General features: G+C 39.2%; 1 protein-coding gene and 1 pseudogene across 1 annotated transcript in view; both read right to left on the bottom strand.

Annotated features, from left to right (window-relative positions):
• Window positions 1–27,258, bottom strand: part of LOC142833851 (amine sulfotransferase-like) — a 150,385-nt gene that overhangs the window by 64,992 nt on the left and 58,135 nt on the right. The gene's annotated exons all lie outside the window — the stretch shown is intronic.
• On the bottom strand, window positions 1,477–26,356 carry LOC142860762 (radial spoke head protein 4 homolog A-like; annotated as a pseudogene).

The raw sequence follows: 27,258 nt of genomic DNA, 5'->3' as shown, positions 1-27,258 counted from the left end.
CTTCTGTCTATGTGTTGCCTTTATTGGCTAATGAATAAAGAATCTCTTTGGGGCCTGTTATAGGCAGAAAAGAGCTAGGTGGAAAAACTAAAAATGCTGGGAGACAGAAGGCAGCGTCAAGTAGATAAGTCTAGCCCTTCCAAATACCCAGGGCAGATGGAACTTTATCTGGTAAGCCACAGGCATTTGGTGATTCCACCAGAGTAGTCTATGCAGTGGCTCATAAGTACTTTAGACATGTTCAAGTACTAAGTAGACAACTCCCGATTTACCACAGTCTTACTCAAAAGTATAGACCAATGATCAACAATGTCCCACTCTGTGACAAGGGAGGTGTAAAAGTGTAAATTATTGACTGCTTTCTAAAAGTAACACAGTTGTTATAATTTCGTGAAGATTTATTTTTATTTGAGGGTGTGTGTGAACTTGTGTGTAGCCTTGGAAGCTAGAAGAGGTACCAAACCTGACATAACTGGAGTTAGCAGGTAGTTGTTTAACTGCCCAGTGTGAGTTCTGGGAACTGAACCCAGGTCCCCTGCAAAAGCAATGAGTATAAGTACTCTTAACCACCATGCCACCTCTCCAATCCCTGGTTATCAGTGTGTTAAATTCCATATCCCTTGACACTCAAAATCTAGGCATTTCCAAGAAGCATGGTGAATTATAACTTTCAATACTTGCCATATTTGAAATTAAATTTAAGCATTGTTGTATACACTTTAATCCCAGCACTTAGGAGGCAGAGGCAGACAGATTTCTGTGAGTTTGAGGTCATCTTAGTATACAGAGTGAGTTGCAAGACAACCAGAGATACATAGTGAAATCCTGTTGGAGAGATCATTCCCAATCAGGATTACTTAGGTGTTAATTACCTGAGTTGTAGCTATTAAAACAATGATGTACTCATATGAGCTGGAAAATCCACTGGGCAACTTCCTGTACAGAAGCTCTTTATATGCAGTCTCAAATGTGATATATTTCTTCAAGGTTTGTTATTTTCAATACATGGTCTCCTATGTAGCACTGGCTGTTCTGGAACTAGCTACGTTAACCAGGGTCGCCTTAAATTTAAAGAGACCCTACTGCCTCTGCCTCCCATGTGCTGCAATTAAAGGTGTGTTTCAGCATAACCAGCTTTTAAAATATTTTTTTAAAGATTAACTATATGTGTGTTAGCACACGTGACTCATGCACACATGCGGTTGTTGTGGAGCGCAGGAAAGGACATTGGTGCTAGACTTTGAGCCACCTGACTTGGGTGTTGAGAACCGTCCTCAGCAAGGGCAAAATATTTATTAACCACTGAGCCACCTCTAACCCCCTCCCCCACTAGATAACGTTAAAGGAATGATATTTTATATCATCATTTTCAACATACATATATATATATTTTCAAAATATATGTGTGTGTACGAAATGAGTACCAGGGAAAGATTTGTGTGTGTCAGTGCCACATCAGACTGGGCTAATTTCGTGTTAGTCATCATTGTCATAATCTTAATCGTCAGTTTCTTCATTCTCCTCAGCTGAAAGTACAGTGACCTCTTGTGAGGCCCTGGACCCTATTCCTCACTCACACTGGGATCATCCATTTCTGTAATTTCTGGTCTACTGGGGTATTCTTGGTAGACAGGTGGCAGGCATGGGGGTGTGTAATTCTCCACACTATATTTATGACCCCAGCCTATGTAGATGTTTTCAATCTTCCTGTGAGTGAAAAGAAAGTAAAGTCATGTCTCTCTGAAATGTTGACGCCTTTATACTAATAAGGTCTTTTAAAAAAATCAAGGCATTTAAACCGATAGACTGAAGTAAATTCCAAGTAATTCATCAACTAGTGGGAATTATGTTTTTACCAAACTGCTAAGTCAGTGTAATAGTTCCCAGTAATCCATCAACTACTCGGAATTATTTTTTTAATAAACTGCTAAGCCAGTTATGAAAAACAGAGCCAGGGGGATGGAGAGATGGTTCAGGGGTTAAGTTCATTGGCTGTTTTTTCAGAGTACCTGGGTTCAATTCCCAGCATGGCAGCTCACAACTGTCTTTGACTCATTTCTGGTGGATCTGGAATACTTACACCAATGTGCATAAATTAAATTTAAAAAAAACAGGACAGATCCTCTGAAAATACACTCTATATTTATATCTTCCTCAAGAAAGAGCCTTCTCCAGTTATTCAATTATTTATTTTTTTTTTTACAGAGATTTTCTACAAAACTTGAAAGTTGCTAGCCTTGACTGGATGAAAAATGATGTGTAGCTAAAAACTGATTTGTTATTTCTTTTCATCCAAGATCATAGAAAATTGCAGATTTTTTTCTCATGTAGGCCTCACCCCACTTAGGACATGATGCATAACCAGTCAACACACACCCCCGCCTTGCTAGTGGGAATTTCAGTCAAGAACTCGGTCCCCAAGCCTGGTTATTCATTGCTAACTCGAGAGCCTTCCACTGTTTCCAAGGCTGGTCATGCATTCTTAACTCAAGAGCCTTCATCTGCCCCCAAGGCTGGTCATGCATTACTAACTTAAGAGTCTTCATCTGCCCCCGAGTCTGGACAAGCATTCGTAACTCAAGAGCCTTCTAGGTGTTCTGGTCTGGCTGGAAGGACCCAACTCTACACATGATCCCACCTCAACCTCCATAAAACTTCCTAAGTTTTTTTTTCCTGGGGTTTCTCCTCAAAGTCACGACTTCATGATGTCCATATATCAGTGACACACATTTCTGCAAATCCATTTCATCCTTGGAAGAGAATAAGGTGAGGGAAAAAGTCGAAACTGTCTCTTCCTCATGCTATCATGGTAAATAATTAAAAGCTTGGCTTTCACTTGTTTTTTTTTCCAATATACTATTTTATTAATTTTTTGGGAATTTCACATCATACAATCCGATCACACTCATTTCTCAGTCCTTCCAGGTCTGCCCCCTGACCCTTGTGACCCCCAAAAGAGAAAGAATAAAACCCATATGTCCAATTTATGTTGCCCATATACTCTCTGGAGCTTAGTCAAACTCTCAGTGGCCATTGGTTTTCACTTTTGATTTAACTGTGGTTTCTAAATTTTGTCATAGAATATATGTCATCCTATTCTTTCCTCCAACCCCTTCCAAATCCTCGTGCATCCAACTCACTTTTTTTCATAGAAACAAGGGATCAGACACACACACTTAAAGTGTTTTGTGTTGGCTAGCTAACACCTGATCATGAGGCTTGCTTTAATGGCTAGTCTAACCAAGAAAACTCAGCTCTTACCTACTTATTTGAGCTTTCTGCTATTAATTAATGAAGAAACAAACAAGATAAATGAGATTGTGTTTTTTCTCAGCAAGGTATAAAGGAAGTTGTAATAGTCTCTTGATCCTAATTCCCTTGAAACTGATCACTTAAATAAAAAATATTTTAAATAACTTTTTTCAAAATGCTCAACAATTTCAGTTGCATCTTAAACTCTCCACTAACTTAATGAGTGAGTGATGTAAAACCATGCCCAATATAGATAAATGGAATAATTAAGATGAAAAAATACAACCCTGAATTACTCTAGCTCTGAACTTCATCTTTACTATATTACAGAAGTCATTTTAATAAATTGCACACTATATATATATAACTTGCCAAAAGAAGTTAAGACAGGAATAACAACATCTGTGATAACATAATTTCCAGAGCCTAAACAATTACAATTGTCAGACACTAAGCAAACCTTTCAATGCCAAATGCTTATATGAATGTACTTTCAGTGTGTCTTGTATTTCTATCTAAAGCTTAGCATGCAAGCTAGGAATACCCAGAGTCATTCCTGTCTGGGATACAAATACCAACCCATGTTACTTATGAATTGCAGCTAAACACAAGTCAAAATATATCTGTAATCTTTCTTTACTGGATTGTGACTTTGAATTGAATGGGCTTATGCTTATGCTCACTACACTACACACAGGACTGTCTCTGCCTTGTCTTGGGTAAATGTATGGGCTCCCTGGACAAAACCATCACCTTCCATCCTTTGGCCAGGGAGGGGCATTGAATTGGATTTCAATATTCTGCTTACCTGCTGTGGGAGAATAAATCCTTTCCCAGCTCTATGTTTTGGAGGATCTTGTTTTGGTTTTGCCCTCACCAAAATATAAGCTGTGGAGTTTGTTTACATATGGCCTTGTAACTTTATATATATTGTCAGATACTTACTTGCCATTGCATAATATATATATATATATATATATATATATATATATATATATATATATATATATATATATATATATATTCCAGGCCAAAGATGAGATCTAAGAACACCAATAGACAACTTTGATATGAAATTTGAGGACAGTCGTGTTGTCAAGAGGGTATATTCTGAATAACTGGATCCCAATGAGAAATTAATAAGCTTAACTTCAAACCGAACAAGAATCTAATAGTAACTGAAGTGATTTTTATAAATATGGGACTGTCTTCATCATTTGGTATAAAGCGTTAAAACATTTTCTTTATCCATTTTTTTTTTTTTTGGTGGAGGGTCATCTAGATTTTTTCCCTGTCTGGCTATTACAAATAATGCTGCTGTAAACATAGTTTAACAACTTCTTTGTTGTGTGATTGAACATCCTTTGTGCATATGCCCATGAATGGTATTGCCAGGTCTTGAGGTAGCTTGATCCCCATTTATCTGGTAAAATGCCATAATGAATTCCAAAATGTCTGTGCATATGTTCATTCCCACCAGCAGTGGAGGAGTCTCAAGAGAGTGTTTTATGAGTGTCCTGGGCAAATATAATTGTAAGGATGTATACATAGCACACACATATACATACATATCTTATGTGGTTTTGTAGTGATGAGGCAAGCAGGCCTGCTTTTCATCCAGCCCGGCTCCTGCGTGGTTAGTTTTGCCCCGGAAATAACAACACACAAATTGTATTCATTTAAACACTGCTTGGCCCTTTAGTTCTAGCCTCTTATTGGCTAATTCTCAGATCTTGATTAACCCATTTCTAATAATCTGTGCAGCACCACGAGGTGGTGGCTTACCGGGAAAGATTCAGCATGTCTGAAGTGGTGGCTGTCTCCATGGCATCTGATCAACTATGCTTTCTTTCTCCCAGCATTCTGTCCTGTCTACTCCACTTATCTAAATCCTGCCCTATCAAAAGGCCTAGGCAGTTTCTTTATTAACCATTAAAAGTAACAAATAGACAGATGACCCTTCACCATCAGTGTAAATATATAGCAAATGCAATGATATGTACAAACATTTTTGCAATGGAGATTTTACTAACGCAGAAGAAGTATATGTATCCAGGGGGTATAGACAATTCATGGGTATAAAATAAACTTAGTATGAATTTCAAGCAAAACAGAATAGGAAGAAACAAAAGAGAGACAAATATAGATTAGAAGTACCACTAGAGACCATGCATAATGTTGCACTATAGCTGAACCATGTGTTTGTGGTATATAGAAACCAAGACAAGAGTGATGCCATTCCTGTTGGTTACAGCCCATCCATGTTTTCTCTCTGCACCAGTCCTTCAGCCACTTTCAAAGCATTAGTATAGACCAAAGCCTTCTTTACTCCCACCCTACAGAACCCAGGAAGGAGAGAAGGGATGAAACCTCGCTCTCTGCCCCCCTTTTAGGGCTTCCAACAGTTACATGTTTACCACACGTATGTAATGTATTTTTTATGAGTTCTCATTAACAGTGTGTAGAGTTACCTAAATGTTCAGAGACTGATGTCAAAAGAAGAGGACCCACTTCTTGTTCTATGTAGTCAAGCTCTTCTCCTTTGTCTTGTTTTTCTTCAACTTCTTTTTCCTCTTCCTCATTCTTTTGTGCAGTATTCCGTCAAGTACAGTGACCCTGGAGATGAGTGTTGCAAGGTTTATCAGATTAATATTAAATAAATAAAATAATAAAATAAATAAATAAATAAAATAAATATTAAAATATTTTTAATATTTTTGAGAATTTATGGTTGGTAATTACTAAGACAAGACTTCCCTGTGTGGAAAACTTGCTCAACTATTCTGATACAGTGTCACTTTCTATGAAAAATAATAAAAGGCAAACACAGACATTAGGGTTCAACCCAAAAACCAGAAAAGCAAGGTAGCCAATCCATTAGAAAAGGTGTACATCTACAAGACTGGGTGACAACAGACTAAGTAGACAGAGCTTCTCTCTCCTCTTACTTTATATTCCATTTATTTCTTGGATTAAGGACATATGATTCCCTAAAACTGGGATTAATGGTGCAAGCCACCACCACCTGGATTTGCTTTTGCATGGACCTTGTATAGCTCAGTGTGGCCTTCACTTCACAGAGATCCATCTGACACTGTCTCCCCAATCCTGAGATTATAAGTCTGTGTCACCATTGCATGACCTCTAGTGGCTCTAGCTTTGCCTCTGGTCTTCAGGCAAGACTTATTTATCCAAATACAGATAATATACCACTACACTCCTAATTCAGTTTTCCCAGTGCTAGACTTGCTGACACATGCCTCCACACTGAGCTTCTTCTTTCTGTATGTTTTTTATCAAGTGTTATTTTGCATTTGGGTTACTTCAGGAAAACAACAAACTTGTACTAGTTATTTCAATAATTTTACATTTCTTGGAATTACAGAATTTGAAGGTCTATTCATTCTTTCAAATGGTAGTAGTACATTTGACTAGTTTACATACTTTATATAAATAAAATAAATGATGACATTAAAAAGCATACTTTTTCATTTTTTAATTGTTCTAATTGATTATATCGATATGTTATTTTAGATCAGAAATAGTCAGAAAGATTTTAAGATCATTTAACATTTTAAAATTTAGTCATTAACACCAAGCATGGTGGCATACACATTTAATTCCAAAATTAAGGAGGCACAGGCAGGCACATATCTGGGAGTTCAAGGCTAGCCTGTTCTACAAAGCAAGTCCCAGGCTAGTCAGGAATATATAATTAGATCCTGCCTCAAAAATAAAAATCCATCATTATAATTTTCTCTTTTTAAAAGAGAGAGAGAAAAAGAGAGAGGGAAAGAGAGAAGAGGAGAGAGAGAGAGAGAGAGAGAGAGAGAGAGAGAGAGAGCACTACATGTGTGCAGGTGTCCCCGGAAGTCAGAAGAAGATATCAGATATCCTACACCTGGAGTTGCAGGCCATTGTGTGCTGTCTGGCAAGAATACTGGAAACAAAACTTAAGTCTTTTGGTAGAGCAGCAAGCTCTCTTATATCCAGTTCCTCTACTTTCTTATTTGTAGAGTATTCCTTAAACATAAACAGTTGTAAGGCATTGCCACAATATCCTTGGTGACATGGTTTACACATAACTGGCCTTCACTGTATTTTTTTTGTTTATTGTGACAGGGTTTTTCTGTGTAGTTCTGATTGTACTGAAACTCACTCTGTTGACCAGGATGGCTGTAAACTTAGAGATCCATTTGCCTCTGCCTCCGGAGTGCTGGGATTACAGGTGTGTACCTCCATCACCTGGCCATAGTACTTTTTAGTAATTATTTCTATTAGCATAATTGTAACTTGTGAGTAACTTAATAAAAGAATGATTTATTGTGATGTTTACATACATGTATATGACGTGCTTTCATATTCAGCCCTCATTAACTTTTCATTTGTACCAATGCCAATTATTATTAAAAATAAAATTTCAAGTGTGATAAGACTGGGGTCCTAATTACTCAGGCAATAATCCTTATCTAGAGTCCTCAGAAGAACCTATTATCTGTATGGAAGTGAAGACTTCCCACACATGATGGAAGAGTGCAGCAGGTGTTTTACAGGATGGGCTCTGGGTCCTTTGTCTCACACCTCATTCTATAATGAATCAGCTGAGGTTGCTTTACCATCTCTCCCACCCTGTCTGCCTTAATACCTTATTATACAAAAGTATCCTGTATCCTTTCATGAGGCTGTGGTGATGATCAAATCTTATGTTCCTGTCACAGAGCCTGCATATAACCACTGTTCAAAACTGGTTTTTATGTCTGTAGTAATCATTTAGAGTTTTTGACATAAAAGCTTCATGCAGAATAAAAGAACTGTTGACAAAATAAATGTACATTTATCCTTAAAATATAACAGATCATTTCAGTACACATGTCTATCTAAATCTACAAACTACCCAAAGACTCCTACCTGAGGAAGAATGTACTGCACATGATGAACCCAACTGGATAGAGATTCTACTGATGTGGGAGTGATTTCTTATTAATAAGGAAACTGCCTAGGCCCATTTGATAGGCCAACCCTTAGGTAGGCGGAGAAAACAGAACAGAGTGCTGGGAGAAAGAAGCTGAGTCAAGCGGTCACACCATGATTGTCCCACACCAGACAGACGCAGATTAAGATCTTCCCTGGTAAACCACCTCATGGGCTACACAGATTATTAGAAATGGGTTAGATTAATATGTAAGAGCTAGCCAATAAGAGGCTGGAACTAATGGGCCAGGCAGTGTTCAAAAGAATACAGTTTCCGTGTAATTATTTCAGGACATAAGGTAGCCATGCAGGCAGCCGGGTGCCAGGAACGTAGCCCGCTGCTCTAGCCGGGTGGCAGGACACAGCCTGCTGCTCCTATTACAACATTCTACCAAGTCAGTCACTTGGATTCCTTCATGTAACATGGAGTGTCTGCTTGTTGGGGTTTCCGTTACACCCAATACCCCAGAGCTAGCAAGCCCCGAAGAATCTCACATAGAGATCTCCATAAGATATAAAACTGATTGTCCCATTACCTCAGGCTTCTTGTTAATCTTGTAGATTCTATTAACCCATTGTTTTCATCTACATTAGCCACATGGCTCGGTACTTTTTTCAGCTGAGTAGACTACATCTTGCTTCTTCCTAGGTCTGGGCAGGACTGCGGAGAGAGCTTCCTGTTTCCCAGAATACTCCTATTCTCATCGCCCCTGCCTCTACTTCCTGTCTGGTTGACCCACATATACTTCCTGTCTGGTCAATCAGCGTTTATTAAAAAATGATTGAAAGAATACAGACAATTCTCCCACACCACCCTCAAAATCATGCTTTTACTCATTGCTGTTTCAACCACCTTCCACCTCTTCTTCTTCTTCTTCTTCTTCTTCTTCTTCTTCTTCTTCTTCTTCTTCTTCTTCTTCTTCCTCTTCCTCTTCTTCTTCTTTGTCTTCTCCCCCTCCTCCTCCTCCTTCTTCTCTTCCTCCTCCTTATTCTTCTCCTCCTCCAACCTCTTCACCAAACTGATAGAATCCTAGAAGGCTTACATGGGTCCCTGCTGAAATATGGGCAATTTGTGCTCTTAACTAATTGCTTCCATTTCCTTGGATGAGCAGGTAGCAAATGATGGCCGCATCTAGGCGCCCAATGAAATATTTCTTGATTTTTCTTGTGGTAACAATCTGTGCAGGCATAACTGCTGGTAACTTCACCCACAGCCTTACAGGCTCATTGCAAACACAATAGATGCACTTCTTGGTGCCTGTTCTGGTTTCCTCCTTAGGTATCGCCTGTGGGGTCTTATACACAGACTTGGTAATTGATCCTTCTGGCCTTCATTGGCTTCACTTTCTCCATGGTATCTTTCTTCAGCTACCCCTTCCTATTTCACCTTCTCTTCATTTTCTCCATCACAAAATTCAACTTCAACATCAATATAATTCATTTCCAGACCCACGATCTTGCCCCAGAAGCAGCTTCTTTGGATTGGGTGTGTTTCAGTAAGTTTCTTGAAGACAAGGAACACATAATAAATCTCATCTATCCCTAAACCAAAACCAGCTTTGTTCAAAAGAGTAAGCTGACTCCATCACATTGTACAGAGAGCTTTCTGCCTAGGAAAATACATATCCATGGTTAAAATTTTATTCATAAGAGGAATGTTTGCCTCTTTTCTATGCCTTGACACTATCTCTACTTTTTCCACATCTCTTTCTTTGACTATATGAACCAAAATGTGTGAATCCCTAAATTTTCATTCTTCCCTCATAGATAAGAATTCTTAGACCAGTTGTGTGCTATACTCATCAATACAATGATAGTTACTTTGCTTTATGTGACTCTTAGAAAGAACTTAATGGCTACTCGTGATAAACATTCAAGTCAGGCATTATGGTTCACATCATTATTCTTAGCACTAGGAAGGCAGAGGCAGGTGTACAGTTTTCAGTTTGAGGCCAACTAGCCTACACAGCAAATTTCAGTCCAGCCACAGCTATCTAGGGAGGCTTTATTTGAAAAAATTTCAACATTATTTTTCATATAAAATAAGTTAATAATGCTAAAATAAGATAGAGTCTAACAGACACATATTTATATACATTTATGTTGTCACTAAACTATGTATTAAATGTATGGCTTTACATGTATGTCAGGTAAATAACATTAGCATTCTATATAGGAACATATGTAAAATCATGGAAAAGGTAAAAAAGGTAAACATTTTTTGAAGTGCTTGGCATGAGTTACACTTTAAAACACAAAAATAAGTACTTGGCAGTATATATAGTAAATAAAAACATTTGAAGTAATGAAGATAAACATAATTCCATAAAGGGAAAAGAACACGGGGTTCTAAATGACACTAGAATAGCTACAGTTAGAAGACCAAAGGGAAATGAAAAAGGACCTTAGCTAAGGTGGGCTGCTTCCCAGTCAGTCTCGACTCACAGGACAGAACAGTTATGAGCACTCATCATTCTCACAAATGACTTGCTAGTGTTTATAGTTTCCCATTGTGGTGCCGAAAAATATAAAGACTTTGGGGAAGTTTGCTTGATTGTTTAGTTTTTGTTGAGAAAGATCTTATTGTGTATGTAGCCCTGGCTGTCCTGGAACTCACTCTGTAGTCCAGACAGGTCTGTCTGCCTCTGCCTCTGAGTCTGAAATATAAAGCCACCTGTACTTGACTACCAGAATGCCTTTTAAAATCCTCACCTGTGACATAGACTGTAAAATTCTTTCACTGTCATGTAGAATATTATTTGCTCTTGGTCCTGCTCACTTAGCTACAATGCCATGGGATCAGCAGCACAATCATGGAGGTCAAATGACAATTTTATGAACTTAATTCTGTCCTTAAGCATGTAGGCTCAGGCGGGGAACCGAGGTAGGTTGTTAGGCATGACAGTAGAAGCCTTCACCCCCTTTCTGGACCTTGATGTGAAGCTGTACTATTCATTCCATAATTCAGCTCCAATATTCCATGGCTGCCGTCCTGACCCAGTATTAAGAAGATGCTTGGTCAAGGGTGATTAGGCTTCAGACCCAAAACAGTTATATGTCTTCTCACTCACCTCCTGTATCTGGGTGTAGATCCTAATCTAGTGAAGTTGCCTAAGACAGTTTGGAGCCCCATTCCTGCATTGAATACTGACATTTCTTTATTTAGGTAACCCTGAGAATTTCTGCCATCTGTGTGATTTCCACATACTGAATGCTCCCACAGTTCTCATGGTTGTATTTGCCCATACTCCAATGCCACTGTGCAAATCAGCCTGGCATTAGCTCCTTATTCCTATCACAGGTCCCTTCCATCCAAGAACCCTTGGTCCCATTGCATCAGGATGTGTTTCTTCCCAAACACTGTACACCAAGGCAGTGTGGGTGTAGCCAAACCCTTGCTTTTTTTGACTTCCCCTGAAGGATTCTATTTTGAAAGTAGTATTTGAAACATGTTTTGAATAGAATTTTGTTACTAGAACATGAAAGCTCAGAAGTTATATATAAAATTTTAAGTATGTAAACATTTAGGGAAAAGGATATAGGATGGTATTTTGAAGTATTTGAAGTTCAAATTTCGGTGAGGCACCAAATTTTACTCCAAACTATATATATTTTTTTAACATTTTTTTATTGATAAAAGAAGAATAAAGAAAAAAAAAACAAATTTCCACCTCCTCCCAGCCTCCCCTTTCCCTCCCCCTCCTCCCACTCTTCTCCCCCTCCTCCCACTCTTCTCCCCCTCCTCCCACCCCTCTCCCCTTCCCCCCACTCCTCTCCCCCTCTCTCTCCAGTCTAAAGAGCAGTCAGGGTTCCCTGCCCTGTGGTAAGTCCTAGGTCCTCCCCCCTCCGTCCATATCTAGGAAGGTGAACATCCAAACTGGCTAGGCTCCCACCAAGCCAGCACATTAAGTAGGATCAAAACTGCGTGCCATTGTCCTTGGCGTCTCATCAGCCCTCATTGTTCGTCATGATCAGAGAGTTCAGTTTTATCCCATGCTTTTTTTGGTAATAGTCCAGCTGGCCTTGGTGAGCTCCCAGTTGATCAGCTCCACTGTCTCAGTGGGTGGGTGCACCCCTCGTGGTCCCGACTTCTTTGCTCATGTTCTCCCTCCTTCTGCTCCTCATTGGGACCTTGGGAGCTCAGTCCAGTGCTCCAGTGTGGGTCTCTGTCTCTATCTCCATCCCTCGCCAGATGAAAGTTCTAAGATGATATGCAAGATATTCGTCAGTATTGCGCTAGGATGGGGTCATTTCAGGTTCCCTATCCTCAGCTGCCCAAGGAACTAACTGGGGACCTCAGCTTGGGCACCTGGGAGCCCCTCTAGGGTCAATTCTCCTGCCCACCCTAAAGTGGGTCCCTTAACTAAGGATTGTGGTTCCGTGCTCCCCTATCCAACCTTCCTTTATCCCGATCCTCCTGTTTCCCCAAGTCCCCCCTCCTTCCCTTCTACCTTTTCTCTCCCCATCTCCCCTTACCCCCTTCCCACCCCACCCCCAACATCCCACTTTTCTCCCCGGCAATTTTGTCTACTTCCCTTATCCAAGAGGATAACTATATGATTTTCCTTGTGTTCACCTTCTTACTTAGCTTCTTTAGGTTCGCCAATTGTAGATTCTGTGACCCCTATTTATGGCTAGAAACCAATTATGAGTGAGTACATCCCATGTTCTTCTTTTTGGGTCTGGGATACCTCACTCAGGATAGTGTTTTCTATTTCCATCCATTTGCATGCAAAATTCGAGAAGTCATTGTTTTTTACCGCAGCATAGTACTCTAGTGTGTATATATTCCATACTTTCTTCATCCATTCTTCCATTGAAGGGCATCTAGGTTGTTTCCAGGATCTGGCTATTACAAATAATACTGCTATGAACATAGTTGAACAAATGCTTTTGACATGTGATAGAGCATCTCTTGGGTAAATTCCCAAGAGTGGTATTGCTGGATCCAGGGGTAGGTTGATCCCGAATTTCCTGAGAAACCGAAACACTGACTTCCACAGTGGTTGCACAAGATTGCATTCCCACCAGCAATGGATGAGGGTACCCCTTCCTCCACAGCCTCTCCAGCAAAGGCTATCCTTGTTGTTTTTGACTTTAGCCATTCTGACAGGTGTAAGATGGTATCTCAAAGTTGTTTTGATTTGCATTTCCCTGATTGCTAAGGAAGTTGAACACAACCTTAAGTGTCTTTTGGCCATTTGAAGTTCTTCTGTTGAGAATTCTCTGTTCAGTTCAGTGCCCCATTTTTTAATTGGGTTAATTAGCCTTTTAAAGTCTAGTTTCTTGAGTTCTCTATATATTTTGGAGATCAGACCTTTGTCTGTTGCGGGGTTGGTGAAGATCTTCTCCCAGTCAGTAGGTTGCCTTTGTGTCTTAGTGACAGTGTCCTTTGCTTTACAGAAGCTTCTCAGTTTTAGTAGGTCCCATTTATTCAATGTTGCCCTTAATGCCTGTGCTTCTGGGGTTATACCTAAGAAGCGATCACCTGTGCCCATCTGTTGTAGGGTATTTCCCACTTTCTCTTCTATCAGGTTCAGTGTTTTCGGGCTGATAATGAGGTCTTTAATCCATTTGGACTTGAGTTTTGTGCACGGTGATAGATATGGGTCTATTTTCATTCTTCTACAGGTTGACATCCAGTTGTGCCAGCACCATTTGTTGAAGATGCTTTCTTTCTTCCATTGTATACTTTTAGCTCCTTTATCGAAAATGAGGTGTTCATAGGTTTGTGGGGTAAAATCCGGGTCTTCTATACGATTCCATTGGTCGACTTCTCTGTTTTTATGCCAGTACCACCCTGTTTTCATTACTGTAGCTCTGTAATAGAGTTTGAAGTCAGGGATGGTAATGCCTCCAGAAGATCCTTTATTGTATAGGATTGTTTTGGCTATCCTGGGTTTTTTGTTTTTCCATATAAAGTTGATTATTGTCCTCTCCAGATCTGTGAAGAATTTTGATGGGATCTTGATGGGGATTGCATTGAATCTATAAATTGCCTTTGGTAGAATTGCCATTTTTACTATGTTGATCCTCCCAATCCAAGAGCAAGGGATGTCCATCCATTTTTTGGTATCCTCATCAATTTCTTTCTTCAATGCCTTAAAGTTCTTGTCAAATAGATCTTTCACTTCCTTGGTTAGGTTTACCCCAAGATATTTTATGCTGTTTGTGGCTATCGTGAATGGAGAAGCTTCTCTGATTTCCCTCTCTGCTTCCATATCCTTTGTGTATAAGAGGGCGACTGATTTTTTGGAGTTGATCTTGTATCCTGCCACATTACTAAAGCTGTTTATCAGCTGTAAAAGTTCTTTGGTGGAGTTTTGGGGGTCGCTTATGTACACTATCATATCATCTGCGAATAACGAAAGTTTAACTTCTTCCTTTCCAATTCGAATCCCCTTGATCCCATTATGTTGTCTTATTGCTATTGCTAGAACTTCCAGCACTATATTGAAGAGGTATGGCGAAAGTGGACAGCCTTGTCGTGTTCCTGAGTTAAGCGGGATGGCTTTGAGTTTCTCTCCGTTTAATTTGATGTTAGCTGTCGGCTTGCTGTATATAGCTTTTATTATATTTAGGTATGACCCTTGTATCCCTAATCTCTCCAAGACTTTTAACATAAATGGATGTTGAATTTTGTCGAATGCTTTTTCAGCATCTAATGAAATGATCATATGGTTTTTTTCTTTCAGTTTGTTTATATGCTGGATTACATTGATAGATTTTCGTATGTTGAACCAGCCCTGCATCTCAGGAATGAAGCCTACTTGATCATAGTGGATAATTTTTGGATGTGTTCTTGGATTCGGTTTGCCAGTATTTTGTTGAGTATATTTGCATCGATATTCATGAGTGAGATCGGCCTGTAATTCTCTTTCCTGGTTGAGTCTTTGTGTGGTTTTGGTATCAGAGTAACTGTAGCTTCATAAAAGGAATTTGGTAATGACCCTTCTGTTTCTATATTGTGAAATACATTAAGGAGTATAGGTATTAGGTCTTCTTGGAAGTTCTGGTAGAATTCCGCGTTGAAACCATCTGGTCCTGGGCTTTTTTTGGTAGGGAGGTTTTTGATAACCTCTTCTAATTCTTCGCGACTAACAGGTCTATTTAGATTGTTCACCTGGTCCTGATTTAACTTTGGTAAATGATATTTATCTAAGAAAGTATCCATTTCCTTTACATTTTCCAGTTTTGTGGCATATAGGCTTTTGTAGTAAGATCTAATGATTCTCTGAATTTCCTCTGTTGTGTGGTTATGTCCCCCTTTTCATTTCTGATCTTATTAATTTGCAAATTCTCTCTCTGCCGGTTGATTAGTTTGGATAGGGGTTTGTCAATCTTGTTGATTTTCTCCAGGAACCAGCTTTTTGTTTCATTGATTCTTTGGATTGTTCTCTGTGTTTCTATTTTATTGATTTCAGCCCTCAGTTTGATTATTTCCAGTCTCCTACTCCTCCTAGGTGAGTCTGCTTCTTTTTTTTCTAGAGCTTTCAGGTGGGCTGTTAAGTCTCCAATGTGAGCTTTCTCTGTTTTCTTTAAGTGGGCACTTAGTGCTATGAACTTTCCTCTTAGGACTGATTTCATAGTGTCCCATAAATTTGAGTATGTTGTTTCTTTATTTTCATTGAATTCCAGGAAGACTTTAATTTCTTTCTTTATTTCTTCCTTAATCCAGGTATGGTTCAGTAGTTGGCTGTTCAGTTTCCATGACTTTGTGGGCTTTCCGGGGGTAGCCTTGTTGTTGAATTCTAACTTTAATCCATGGTGATCTGATAAGACACAGGTGGTTAGTAATACTTTTTTGTAACTGTGGATGTTTGCTTTGTTACCGACTATGTGGTCGATTTTCGAGAAGGTTCCATGAGCTGCAGAGAAGAAGGTGTATTCTTTCCTATTTGGGTGGAATGTTCTATAGATGTCTGTTAAGTCCATTTGTTTCATTACCTCCATTAATTGTCTTATTTCTCTACTAGGTTTCTCTCTGATTGACCTGTCCATTGGCGAGAGAGGAGTGTTGAAGTCTCCTACTATTAGTGTGTGCGGTTTGATGGCTGCCTTGAATTTTAGCAATGTTTCTTTTATGTACGTGGGTCCTTTTATATTAGGGGCATAGATGTTCAGGATTGAGACTTCATCCTGATGAACTGTTCCTGTTATGAATATAAAATGCCCCTCTCCATCTCTTCTGATTGATTTAAGTTTGAAGTCAACTTTGTTAGAGATTAGTATGGCCACACCTGCTTGTCTCTTAGGTCCATTTGCTTGATAGGCCTTTTCCCAACCCTTTACTCTGAGTAGGTGCCTGTCTTTGTGGTTGAGGTGTGTTTCTTGTAAACAGCAGAATGTTGGATCCTGTTTTCTTATCCAATCTCTTAGCCTGTGCCTTTTTATAGGTGAGTTGAGACCATTGACATTAAGTGATATTAATGACCAGTGGTTGTTAACTCCGGTCATTTTTTTTTTAGTCGTGTAGTTTGTGTGTATCCCTTCTTTGGTTTGTGTTGATGAAGGGTCTCTAGATGCCTGAGTTATTGTGGTCATTATTGGACTCCTTGGTTAGTGATTTTCCTTCTATTACTTTCTGTAAGGCTGGATTTGTGGCTGCATATTGTTTGAATTTATTTTTATCCTGGAAAATTTTATTTTCTCCATTTATAGTGAACGAAAGCTTGGCTGGGTATAGTAATCTGGGCTTGCATCCATGGTCTCTCAGTTTCTGCAGTACATCTATCCAGGACCTTCTGGCTTTCATGGTTTCCATGGAAAAGTCAGGTGTAAGTCTGATAGGTTTACCTTTGTAAGTAATTTGGCCTTTTTCCTTTGCCGCTCTTAATATTTTTTCCTTATTCTGAATGCTTTGTGTTTTGATAATTATATGGCGAGGGGATGTTTTTTTTTTGATCCAGCCTATTTGGTGTTCTGTATGCTTCTTGCACCTTCATAGGTATATCTTTCTTTAGGTTGGGAAAGTTTTCTTCTATAATTTTATTAAAAATATTTTCTGGACCATTGAGCTGCACTTCTTCTCCTTCTTCTACTCCTATTATTCTTAGGTTTGGTCTTTTTATTGTGTCCCATATTTCCTGAATGTTTTGTGATGAGAGTTTGTTGGACTTGCTGTTTTCTTTGATCATAGTGTTTATTTTCTCTATGGTATCTTCAGAATCTGAGAGTCTTTCTTCTATCTCTTGTATTCTGCTGGTTATGCTTGTTTCTGTAGTCTCTATTCGTTTACCTAGATTTTCCATGTCCAGCCAGCCCTCTGTTTGTGTTTTCTTCTTTGCCTCTATTTCAGTTTTCAAGTCTTGAACTGTTTCCATTATCTGTTTGATTGTTTTTCCTTGGTTTTCTAGGGTATCATTCACTGATTTATTCAATTCTTCAAACTTTCTGTTATATTTCTCATCCATTTCTATAAGGGCGTTTTTTACATGCTGTTTAAGGGCGTCAATCACTTTCATGAAGTCAATCTTTTCTCCTTCTTGATTAAGGTGTTCATGTCCTTCCGTTGTGAGGTCGCTGGTTTCTGGTGGCTTCATGTTGCTTTTCAGTTTGTTGGGCGAATTCTTGCCTTGGCGTCTGCCCATCTCTTCTTCCAAATACTCCCTTATGGATCTTCTTTTACCAGATCAGGTCTCTTTGCCTACCCAACGCGGCCTCCCCAATGTTGGCTCTCCTGGCACCAAGGGATCAGGTCTCCGTGCCCAACCCTGGCTCGTCCCAATGCTGATTCTCCCCAATGCTGGTTCTCCTGGGGCCGAGAGATCAGGCCTCCGTGCTGGTTGGGCAGCTCGCAGACAAAGCGCCTACCCTGCTGGGTGCAGGCAGGCCACAGAAACAAAGGAACTGCAGCCCGCCTGGAAGCAAAAGAGGGCGGGAGGGGGAGTGGGGGGAGGCTCTGGACGGAAGCTGGGTGTGCCAGGAAGAAAGAGGCAGTAACCAGGGAATAGAGGTCCTGCAGAGAGCCCAAGAAAGACAGGAGGCCAAGGGACCCCCGAGATCCCCGTCCCTGGCTGGCGCCGTGGGCCAGAAACTCACCCCAACGCTGGTTCTCCTGGGGCCGAGAGATCAGGCCTCCGTGCTGGTTGGGCAGCTCGCAAACAAAGCGCCTACCCTCCTTGGTGCAGGCAGGCCACAGAAACAAAGGAAGTGCAGCCTGCCCAGGCGCCCCGAGGACTGGGACCCAGCTCCCAATGCCACCCGCCAAAAGAGGGCAGGGGGGGCAAGTGGGGAGGGCTCTGGACGGAAGCTGGGTGGGCCAGGAAGAAAGAGGCAGTAACCCGGGAATAGAGGTCCTGCAGAGAGCCCAAGAAAGACAGGAGGCCAAGGGACCCCCGAGATCCCCGTCCCTGGCTGGCGCCGCGGGCCAGAAACTCACCCCAAAGCTGGTTCTCCTGGGGCCGAGAGATCAGGCCTCCGTGCTGGATGGGCAGCTCGCAAACAAAGCGCCTACCCTCCTTGGTGCAGGCAGGCCACAGAAACAAAGGCAGTGGAGCCCGCCCGGGCACCCCGAGGACTGGGACCCAGCTCCCAATGCCACGTGCCAACAAACTATATATTTTATGCTTTCTGTTATCCATTCTTTCTCAAAATATTTTCACCAATTTCACTATCAATTTTAAAAAGGGATTTTATTCCTAAGTCCTTGTAGTTTGAATCATGGTTAAATTATGTTAAATGTCCAGAAAATGGAGCTTACCCTAAAAATAAGTACACAATGGAATTAATATTAGAATTACTTTTAGATTTTGAACTTAATTTAAAGGAAAATATGCAACTTGATTTAAAGCTTTTTAAATTGATGTTTATTAAGCTCTACATTATTCTCTGCTCCCCTCTCTGCCACTCTCCTCCCCTTCACCTCTCCCCTGAGGTCTCCATCCTCCTAATTTTCTCAGAAGATCTTGTCTTGTTCTATTTCCCATGTAGATTAGATCTATGTAAGCCTTTCTTAGTGTTCTCATTGTTGTCTAAGTTCTCTGGGATTGTGGTTTGTAAGCTAGTTTACTTTGCTTTATGTTTAAAAACCACATATGAGAGAGTACATTTGATAAGTGTCTTTCTGTGTCTGGGTTACCTTATCCAAAATAATATTTTCTAGCTCCATCCATTTTCCTGCAAAATTCAAGATGTTATATTTTCTGCTGTGTAGTACTCCATTGTGTAAATGTACCATCTTTGTTCTAGGGGTATTTAAAGCTTTTATAGTTAGTTATGCATCACTTGATGTGGAACATTTGAAGAAATTTCATTGAGCAGGTTGAATTGGAGTGAATTATTTTTAGCTTTGATGACACAGCCTACCAAACACTCAGTGTATATAACTGTGTGTAATTAACTTAAAATCTTTTTAGCCTAAATTTTAATGCAGATTGATGTTTTGCTAGCATGTATATTTGTGCACCATATGTATGTGTTATATCCATTTGGAATGGAGCTATGGTTGTGAGCCTTCATGTGGGTGCTTGGAACCAAATTCAAGCCCTCTCTTCGGCCTCTGAGACTCTCTTGTGAGAAAAAAATCTCACTATGAATTCATTGCTGGTCTGGAGCTCACTTAGTAGACAAGGATGGACCTAAAATTAAAAAAAATTATCTGCCCCTGCCTCTGCCAAGTTCTGGGACTATAAACATGCTCTACCATGCTCAGCTTGTGCTTATTTACAAATAAGGTTTTATAACTGTAGCAGGTTTGCTCATGGAGCCATCCCCACAAACATAGTGTTTTACACCTGTTGCACAACACTACTTTTTCTAGGAGTTTCTCATATTTTCATATTTTGTAGGGCTTAGGTCTTCTTATGTTTTGGGGACTAATTTTCTGTATAGGAGAGAAAGTGATTTCTTCATATTTCTTATTGTTGAATTGTCCTGGAACAAACACAGGTTTATACCTACTTCTTAAGTATTCCCCCAAATTATGAGTGTGTGGTGGTATAAATAAGAAAGTTTTCCCATACATATTTGAATGCTTATTCACCAGGGAGTGGAACTCTTTGGAAAGATTAGAAGGAACGGGAGGTGTGGCCTTGTTGGAGTAGGTGTGAGCTTGTTGGAGCAAGTGTGCTACTGGAATGGGCTTTCAGGTCTAGTCTCTCTTTGCCTGTGGATCGGGTTACAGCTCTCTTTTACTGCTCTAGTGTCGTGTTGATGTCATGGTTTCTGCCATGATGATAAAGAACAAAATTCTGAAACTGAGAGCAAGACCCCAATTAAATGGTTTTTTTATGAGTTGCCTTGTTCATACTGTCTCTTCACAGTAATAGAACAATGACTCTTACTGGATCCATCCACTAAGAGTTGGTGCCATATCTAATTATGACCAAATAGTGACTTTCTGGAAAATGACAGACATCATGTAGACCAAGCTCCCATAAATTGATAAAAGACTTCTGACAATTACTGACATAGAAGTCACCATATATATGATGATAGTGAAATAAATTTATTAGAAAAGGCTTGAAGGGATGTAAGAAATTTCTGTTTCAAATACTATTTACAGAGCTATAAAATCAGTTTGTGTGCTCATAAGCAATCCCATTCATTTCTGAAATTTGAGTGCTTTTTTTGTAGCATTGAGAAATTCGGTAATCACTTACAGTTATTTACAGAGCTATAAGATGGTGTACTGATAAATCAAGACCCTCCCATCCCTGAGATTCCAGTGCTAATTAATAGTGTTATCACTTACAATTTCCTCCTCCAGTTCCGAATTAGATCTTTCCAACTGGTCACAGAGAAAAAGAACCTTTTGCTCTCTGCTATTTCAAACGCTGGAAGCATCTCATTTTAATTGAGGAATATATCTACCTTTTTATTAAAATTTGCCATTTTCACATCTTTTTTTATATGTTCTTTTTTAAATTTTTCTATTGATATTTATTGAGATCTACATTTTTTTCTGCTATCCTCCCCGATTCTCCCCTCCCACCTTAAATCCTTCCCAAGGTCCCCATGCTCCCAATTTACTCAGGAGATCTTGTCCTTTTCTACTTTCCACTTCGCACGTAGATTAGATATATGTAAGTCTCTCTTAGTATCCTCATTGTTATCTAAGTTCTCTGGGATTGTGGTTTGTAGGCTTGTTTTCTTTGTTTTATATTTTAAAAAAACAGCTATGAGTGAGTACATATGATAATTGTCTTTCTGTGTCTGGCTTACCTCACTCAAAAAGTGTTTTCTAGCTCCATCCATTTTTCCTGCAAAATTTAAGAAGTCGTAATTTTTTTTTCTGTTGTGTAGTACTTCATCCGCACCACATTTTTCTTATCCATTCTTCGATAGAAAGGCATTTATGTTCTTTTCAGGTTCTGGCTATGACAAACACAGCTGCTATGAACATAATTGAGCACATGTCCTTGTGGCACAATTGAGCATCCTTTGGATATATACCCAATAGCGGTATTACTAGGTCTTGAGGGTTTTTACCAGCTTGCATTCCACCAGAAATACAGAAGTGTTAACTTTTCCCCACAACCTCTCCAGGATAAGTTGTTGTCAGTGTTTTTGATCTTGGCCATTCTTACAGGTGTAAGATGAAATCTCAGAGTTGTATTGATTTGCATTTCTCTGATGACTAAGGATGTTGAACATTTTCTTAAGTGCCTTTCAGCCATTTTAGATTCCTCTCTTGGGAGTTCTCTGTTTAGGTCTGTATTCCATTTATTGGATTATGTGTTTTTTGGTGTCTAATCTTGAGTTCTTAGTTTATTTTGGAGATCAAACCTTTGTCTGATGTGAGGTTAGTTAATATCTTTTCCCATTCTGTAGGCTGTCATTTTGTCTTGTTGACCGTGTTCTTTGCTTTACAGAAGCTTTTTAGTCCCATTTATTAATTGTTTCTCTTAGTGTCTGTGCTGCTGGGGTTATATTTAGGCAGTGGTTCCCTGTGCCAATGTGTTCAAGTATACTTCCCACGTTCTCTTTTGTGAGGTTCAGTGTGGCTTGCTTTATCCATTTGGACTTGAGTTTTGTGCATGGTGACAGATTGGGGTCTATTTTCATTCTTCAACATGTTGATATCCCATTATGCCAGCACCACTTGTTAAATATGCTTTATTTTTTCCATTCGATATTTTTTGCTTCCTTGTCAAAAATCAGCTGTTCAAAGATGTGTGGATTGATATCCGGGTCTTCTTCTCAGTTCCATTTGTTCTGTCTGTTCTTATGCCAATACCAGGCTATTTTCAGTACTGTAGCTCTGTAGTAGTTTGAAGTCAGAAATTCTGAGGCCTCCAGAAGTTCTTTTATTGTCCAGGGTTGTTTTGGCTATCCTGAGTCTTTTACTTTTCCATATGAAGTTGAGTACCATTCTTTCCAGGACTTTGAAAATTTTTGCTGGGATTTTGATGGGTCTTGCATTGAATCTGTAGATTGCTTTTGGTAAGATTGCAATTTTTACTATGTTAAATCTGCCTACCCAATGGCATGGGAGTTCTTTCCACTTCCTGGTGTCTTCTTCAATTTCTTTATTCAAAGATTAAATATTCTTGTCATAAGTCTTCCATTTGTTTGGTTAGAGTTACTCCAAGATATTTTATGCTATTGTGAAGGGTGCTGTTTCTTTGATTTCTTCCCCAGCCCTTTTATCATCTGTGTACAGGAGAGCGACTGATTTTTTTGTATTAATCTTGTATCCTGCTACATTGCTAAAAGTGTTTATGAGTTGTAGACTTTCCTTGGTAGAATTTTTTTAATCACTTATACAAACTATCATATCATGAGCATACAGTGAGAGTTTGACTTCTTTTCCAATTTATATTCCCTTGCTCTCCTTTTTGTGTCTTATTTTTCTAGCTAGGACCTCAAGAATTATATTGAATAGATATAGAGAGAGTGGACAACCTTGTTTTGTTCCTGATTTTATGGGAATCTCTAGGAGTTTCTCTCCATTTAGTTTGATGTTGGCTTGCTCTATGTTGCCTTAATTATGTTTAGGTATTCTACTTGTATCCCTGTTCTCTCTAAGACCTTTATCACCAAGGGATATTGTAGTTTGTCAAAAGCTTTTTCAGCATCTAATGAGATGATCATGTGGTTTTTATTTTTCAGCTTGTTTATATGGTGGATTATGTTGACACATTTTCATATGTTGAATCATCCCTGCATCTGTGGGATGAAGCCGACTTGATCATGGTAGATGATGGTTTGATGATGTTCTTGGATTTGATTTGCCAGTATTTTATTTAGTATTTTTGCATCAATGTTCATGAGTGAGATTGGTCTGTAATTTTCTTTATTAGCAATGTCTTTCTGTTATTTGAATATCGGGGTAATTGTAGCCTCATAAAAAGAATGTGGCAATGGTCCTTCTGTTTTTATAGTGGAATAATTTGAGGGGTATTGGTATTAGTGCTTTCCTTTGAAAATCTTGCATAATTCTGAGCTTAAACCATCTGGTCCTGGGCTTTTTTGGTTGGGAGAATTTTGATGACTGTTTCTATTTTTTAAGAAGTTATAGGTTTGTTTAATTTGCTTATTTTGTCTTGACTTAATTTTGGTAAGTGATATTTATCCAGAAAGTTGTCCATTTCTTTTAAGTTTTCCAATTTGTGGAGTAAAGGTTTTCAATATATGACCTGATGATTTTCCTCCATGTCTGTTATTATGTCCCTCTTTTCATTTCTGATTTGTTAATTTGGATATTCTCTCACTCTCCTTTTGGTTAGTTTAGATAAACTATTGTCTATTTTGTTGATTTTCTTGAACAACCAGCTCTTTGTCTCATTGATTCTTTGTATTGTTTTTTTTGTTTTTATTTTGATCATTTCAGCTCTCGATTTGATTATTTCCGACTGTCTAGTTCTCTTAAGTAAGTTTGCTTCTTTTTGTTCTAAAGTTTCAAATGTTCTGTTAATTCATTAGCGTGGGAATTTTCCAGATTCTTTCTTTTATTTTTATTTATTTATTTATTAAATCTTTCCACCTCCTTCCCTCTTTTCATTTCTCTCCCACTCCCCCTTTCCTCTCCCTTCCCCCACCCCCTCCCTCTACAGTCCTAAGAGAAGTCAGGGTGCCCTGCACTGTGGGAAGTCCAAGGCCTTCCGGCCTCCAGGCAAGTCTAGGAAGGTGTGCATCAAAACAGACTAGGCTCCCAAAAACCCAGTACATGCAGTAGAATCAAAACCCAGAAAATAGCCATTATCCTTGGCTTCTCAGTCAGCCCTCATTGTCAGCCACATTCAGAAAGACCAGTGTGATCACATGCTCATTCAGTCCCAGTCCAGCTGGCCTTGGTGAGATCCCGTTAGATCAGTCCCACCAACTCAGTGGGTGAGCGCACCCCTCACAGTCCTGACTTCCTCACTCATGTTCTTCCTCCTTATGCTGTTCATCTAGACCTTGGGAGTTCAGTCCAGTGCTCCTATGGGGGCTTCTGTCTCTATCTACTTCCATTACCAGATGCAGGTTCTATGGTGATATGCAGGATATTCATCAGTGTGGCTATGGGAGAAGGCCAGTTCAGGCACCCTCTGCTCTGCTGCCCAAGGACCTAGCTGGGGACATCCCGGTGGACTCCTGGAAATACCTCTAGAGCCAAGTCTCTTGCCAATCCTAAAATGGCTCCCTTAATTAAGATATCTTCTTCCCTGTTCCCCTATCAACCCTTCCTCCATATCAACCATCCCATTCTCCCAAGCTCTCCCCAGTTATCCCCTTCTCCCCTTTGTATCCACAACTCCCCTTCCGCCCACCTTACCTCCCCCCCCCGGCTTCCAACTTTTGCATGGAGATCTTGTCTACTACCAATATCTAGGATGATAAATATGATTTTTCTTTGGTTTCACCTTCTTATTTAGTTTCTCTAGGATCATGAATTATAGGCTCAATGTCTTTTGTTTATGGCTAGAATCTACTTATGAGAGAGTACATACCATATTCATCTTTTTTGTCTGTCTTATCTCACTCATTATAGTGTTTTCTATTCCCATCCATTTGCATGCCAAATTCAAGATGTCATTATTTTTTACTGATGAGTAAAACTTTAATGTGTATATGTGCCACACCTTCTTTATCCATTCTTCCATTGAGGTGCACCTAGGTTGTTTCCAGGTTCTGGCTATTACAAATAGTCCTGCTATGAACATAGTTGAACAAATGCTTTTGTAGTATGATTGGGCATCTCTTGGGTGTATTCCCAAGAGTAGAATTTCTGGATCCTTTGGTAGGTTGACTCCCAGTTTCCTGAAAAACCATCACACTGATTTCCAAAATGGTCGCATAATTCTGCATTCCCACCAAAAATGGATGATTGTTTCCCTTACTCCACATCCTCTCCAGCATAGGCTATCATTGGTGTTTTTAATTTTACCCATTCTGACAGGTATAAGATAGTATCTCAAAGTTGTTTTGATTTTCATTTCCCTGATTGCTAAGAAAGTTGATAGATGTTGACCAATGGAATTGAATTGAAGACCCGGGTATTAATTCACAAACCTATGAACACCTGATTTTCAACAAAAAAGCTGAATTTATACAATGGAAGAAAGAAAGCACCTTTAATAACTGGTGCTGGCATAACTGGATGTCAACCTGTAGAAGAATGAAAATAGATCCATATCTATCACCATGTACAAAACTCAAGTCCTAATGGATTAAAGACCTCAATATAAATCTGGCCACACTGAACCTGATAGAAGACAAAGTGGGAAGTAGTCTGCAACACATGGGCACAGGAGACCACTACCTATGTATTAGCCCAGTAGCACAGACAATAAGAGCAACAATAAATAAATGGGACTTCCTGAAACTGAGAAGCTTCTGTAAAGCAAAGGACACTGTCATTAAGACAAAAGGGCAACCTATTGAATGGGAGATCTTCACCAACCCCGCATCAGACAAAGGCCTGATGTCCAAAATATATAAATAACTCAAGAAACTAGACATTAAAATTCTGAATAATGCAAATAAAAAATGGGGTGCTGAACTGAACAGAGAATTCTCAACAGAAGTTCAAATGGTCAAAAGATTCTTAAGGTCATGTCCAGCTTCTTTATGTATGCATTTAGTGCTATGAACTTTCCTCTTTACACAGCTTTTCCTGTGATTTGCTTATATTTTCAATAATGTCAACAGCATCTGTAGGATTCTCATCTAATATCATGGTCAACACATTAGAAAGATGATCATATCAACCAAACAGAAAATTCCATGAACATTTAAAAAATTTTTATGCAAATTCAGTTGGGTTTTAGAAAAGTTAAAAATTTGAAATCTTAAGAGATTTTGAAAAGAAGCTAATTTCTACCACTGCAGATATAACCTACTCTAGAATTTTCTTTAGTAAATTTTCTAATATGATGTGGGTATTTAACTTAGGACAGGAAAGCATAACAACAAGATACATAATACACATCAGCTATATTCATATTTCATTTCTGAAATTAAAATCTCCTAGCTATATACTAACAGTAATGAATATTTTTACTCCCACCTTAATTACTTTCTGTTTTCCATTTAGAAGCAATATTTGGGAATACGGGCACAGTTTTTTCTCTCCAAACTGCTTCCTGCTGTATTGGAGTGCTGTTATTCAGGTCTTTCATGGTTTAACCTGTGTGCTAGATTCATCTCAGTCAGTAGTCGAGTGAAGTAATTTTTTGAAGGTGTTCACAGCAACCTTTCAGGAGGGTGTGGTCCATCATACCATATCGGGATAGAAGCAATCCACAGGGTCTCATCCTCTGTGAAAACAAAAGAAGAAACTCCTTTCCAAAGTGTCATGTCCTTAGATCCAAATTCTGAAGTCAAGGTATTTTCAAAATATCTATCTTGGATTAGTTTAGCAGCATTATAAACAAATATCTTTTTGGCATCTCTTGCTCCTTCCTCATCATTCAAACAATTCAAAGAGAGCATAATAGCATACAGTATCAAGATTCTCTGTGTATTTTCCATCTTTGTGCAGCTTTGTTTTAACCTCTATTTCATTTATTTTTACTTTTTGCTTTTTGAGACAGGTTTTCTGTACATCTTTGACCTGGAATAACTCTGTAGACCAGGCTGTCCTTGAACTCTCAGAGATCCTTCTGT

Source organism: Microtus pennsylvanicus, chromosome 1 (assembly GCF_037038515.1).
Source record: "Microtus pennsylvanicus isolate mMicPen1 chromosome 1, mMicPen1.hap1, whole genome shotgun sequence".
Taxonomy (NCBI): domain Eukaryota; kingdom Metazoa; phylum Chordata; class Mammalia; order Rodentia; family Cricetidae; genus Microtus; species Microtus pennsylvanicus.
Note: the sequence above shows the minus strand (reverse complement) of the source record. Positions and strands in the feature narration are given on the sequence as shown.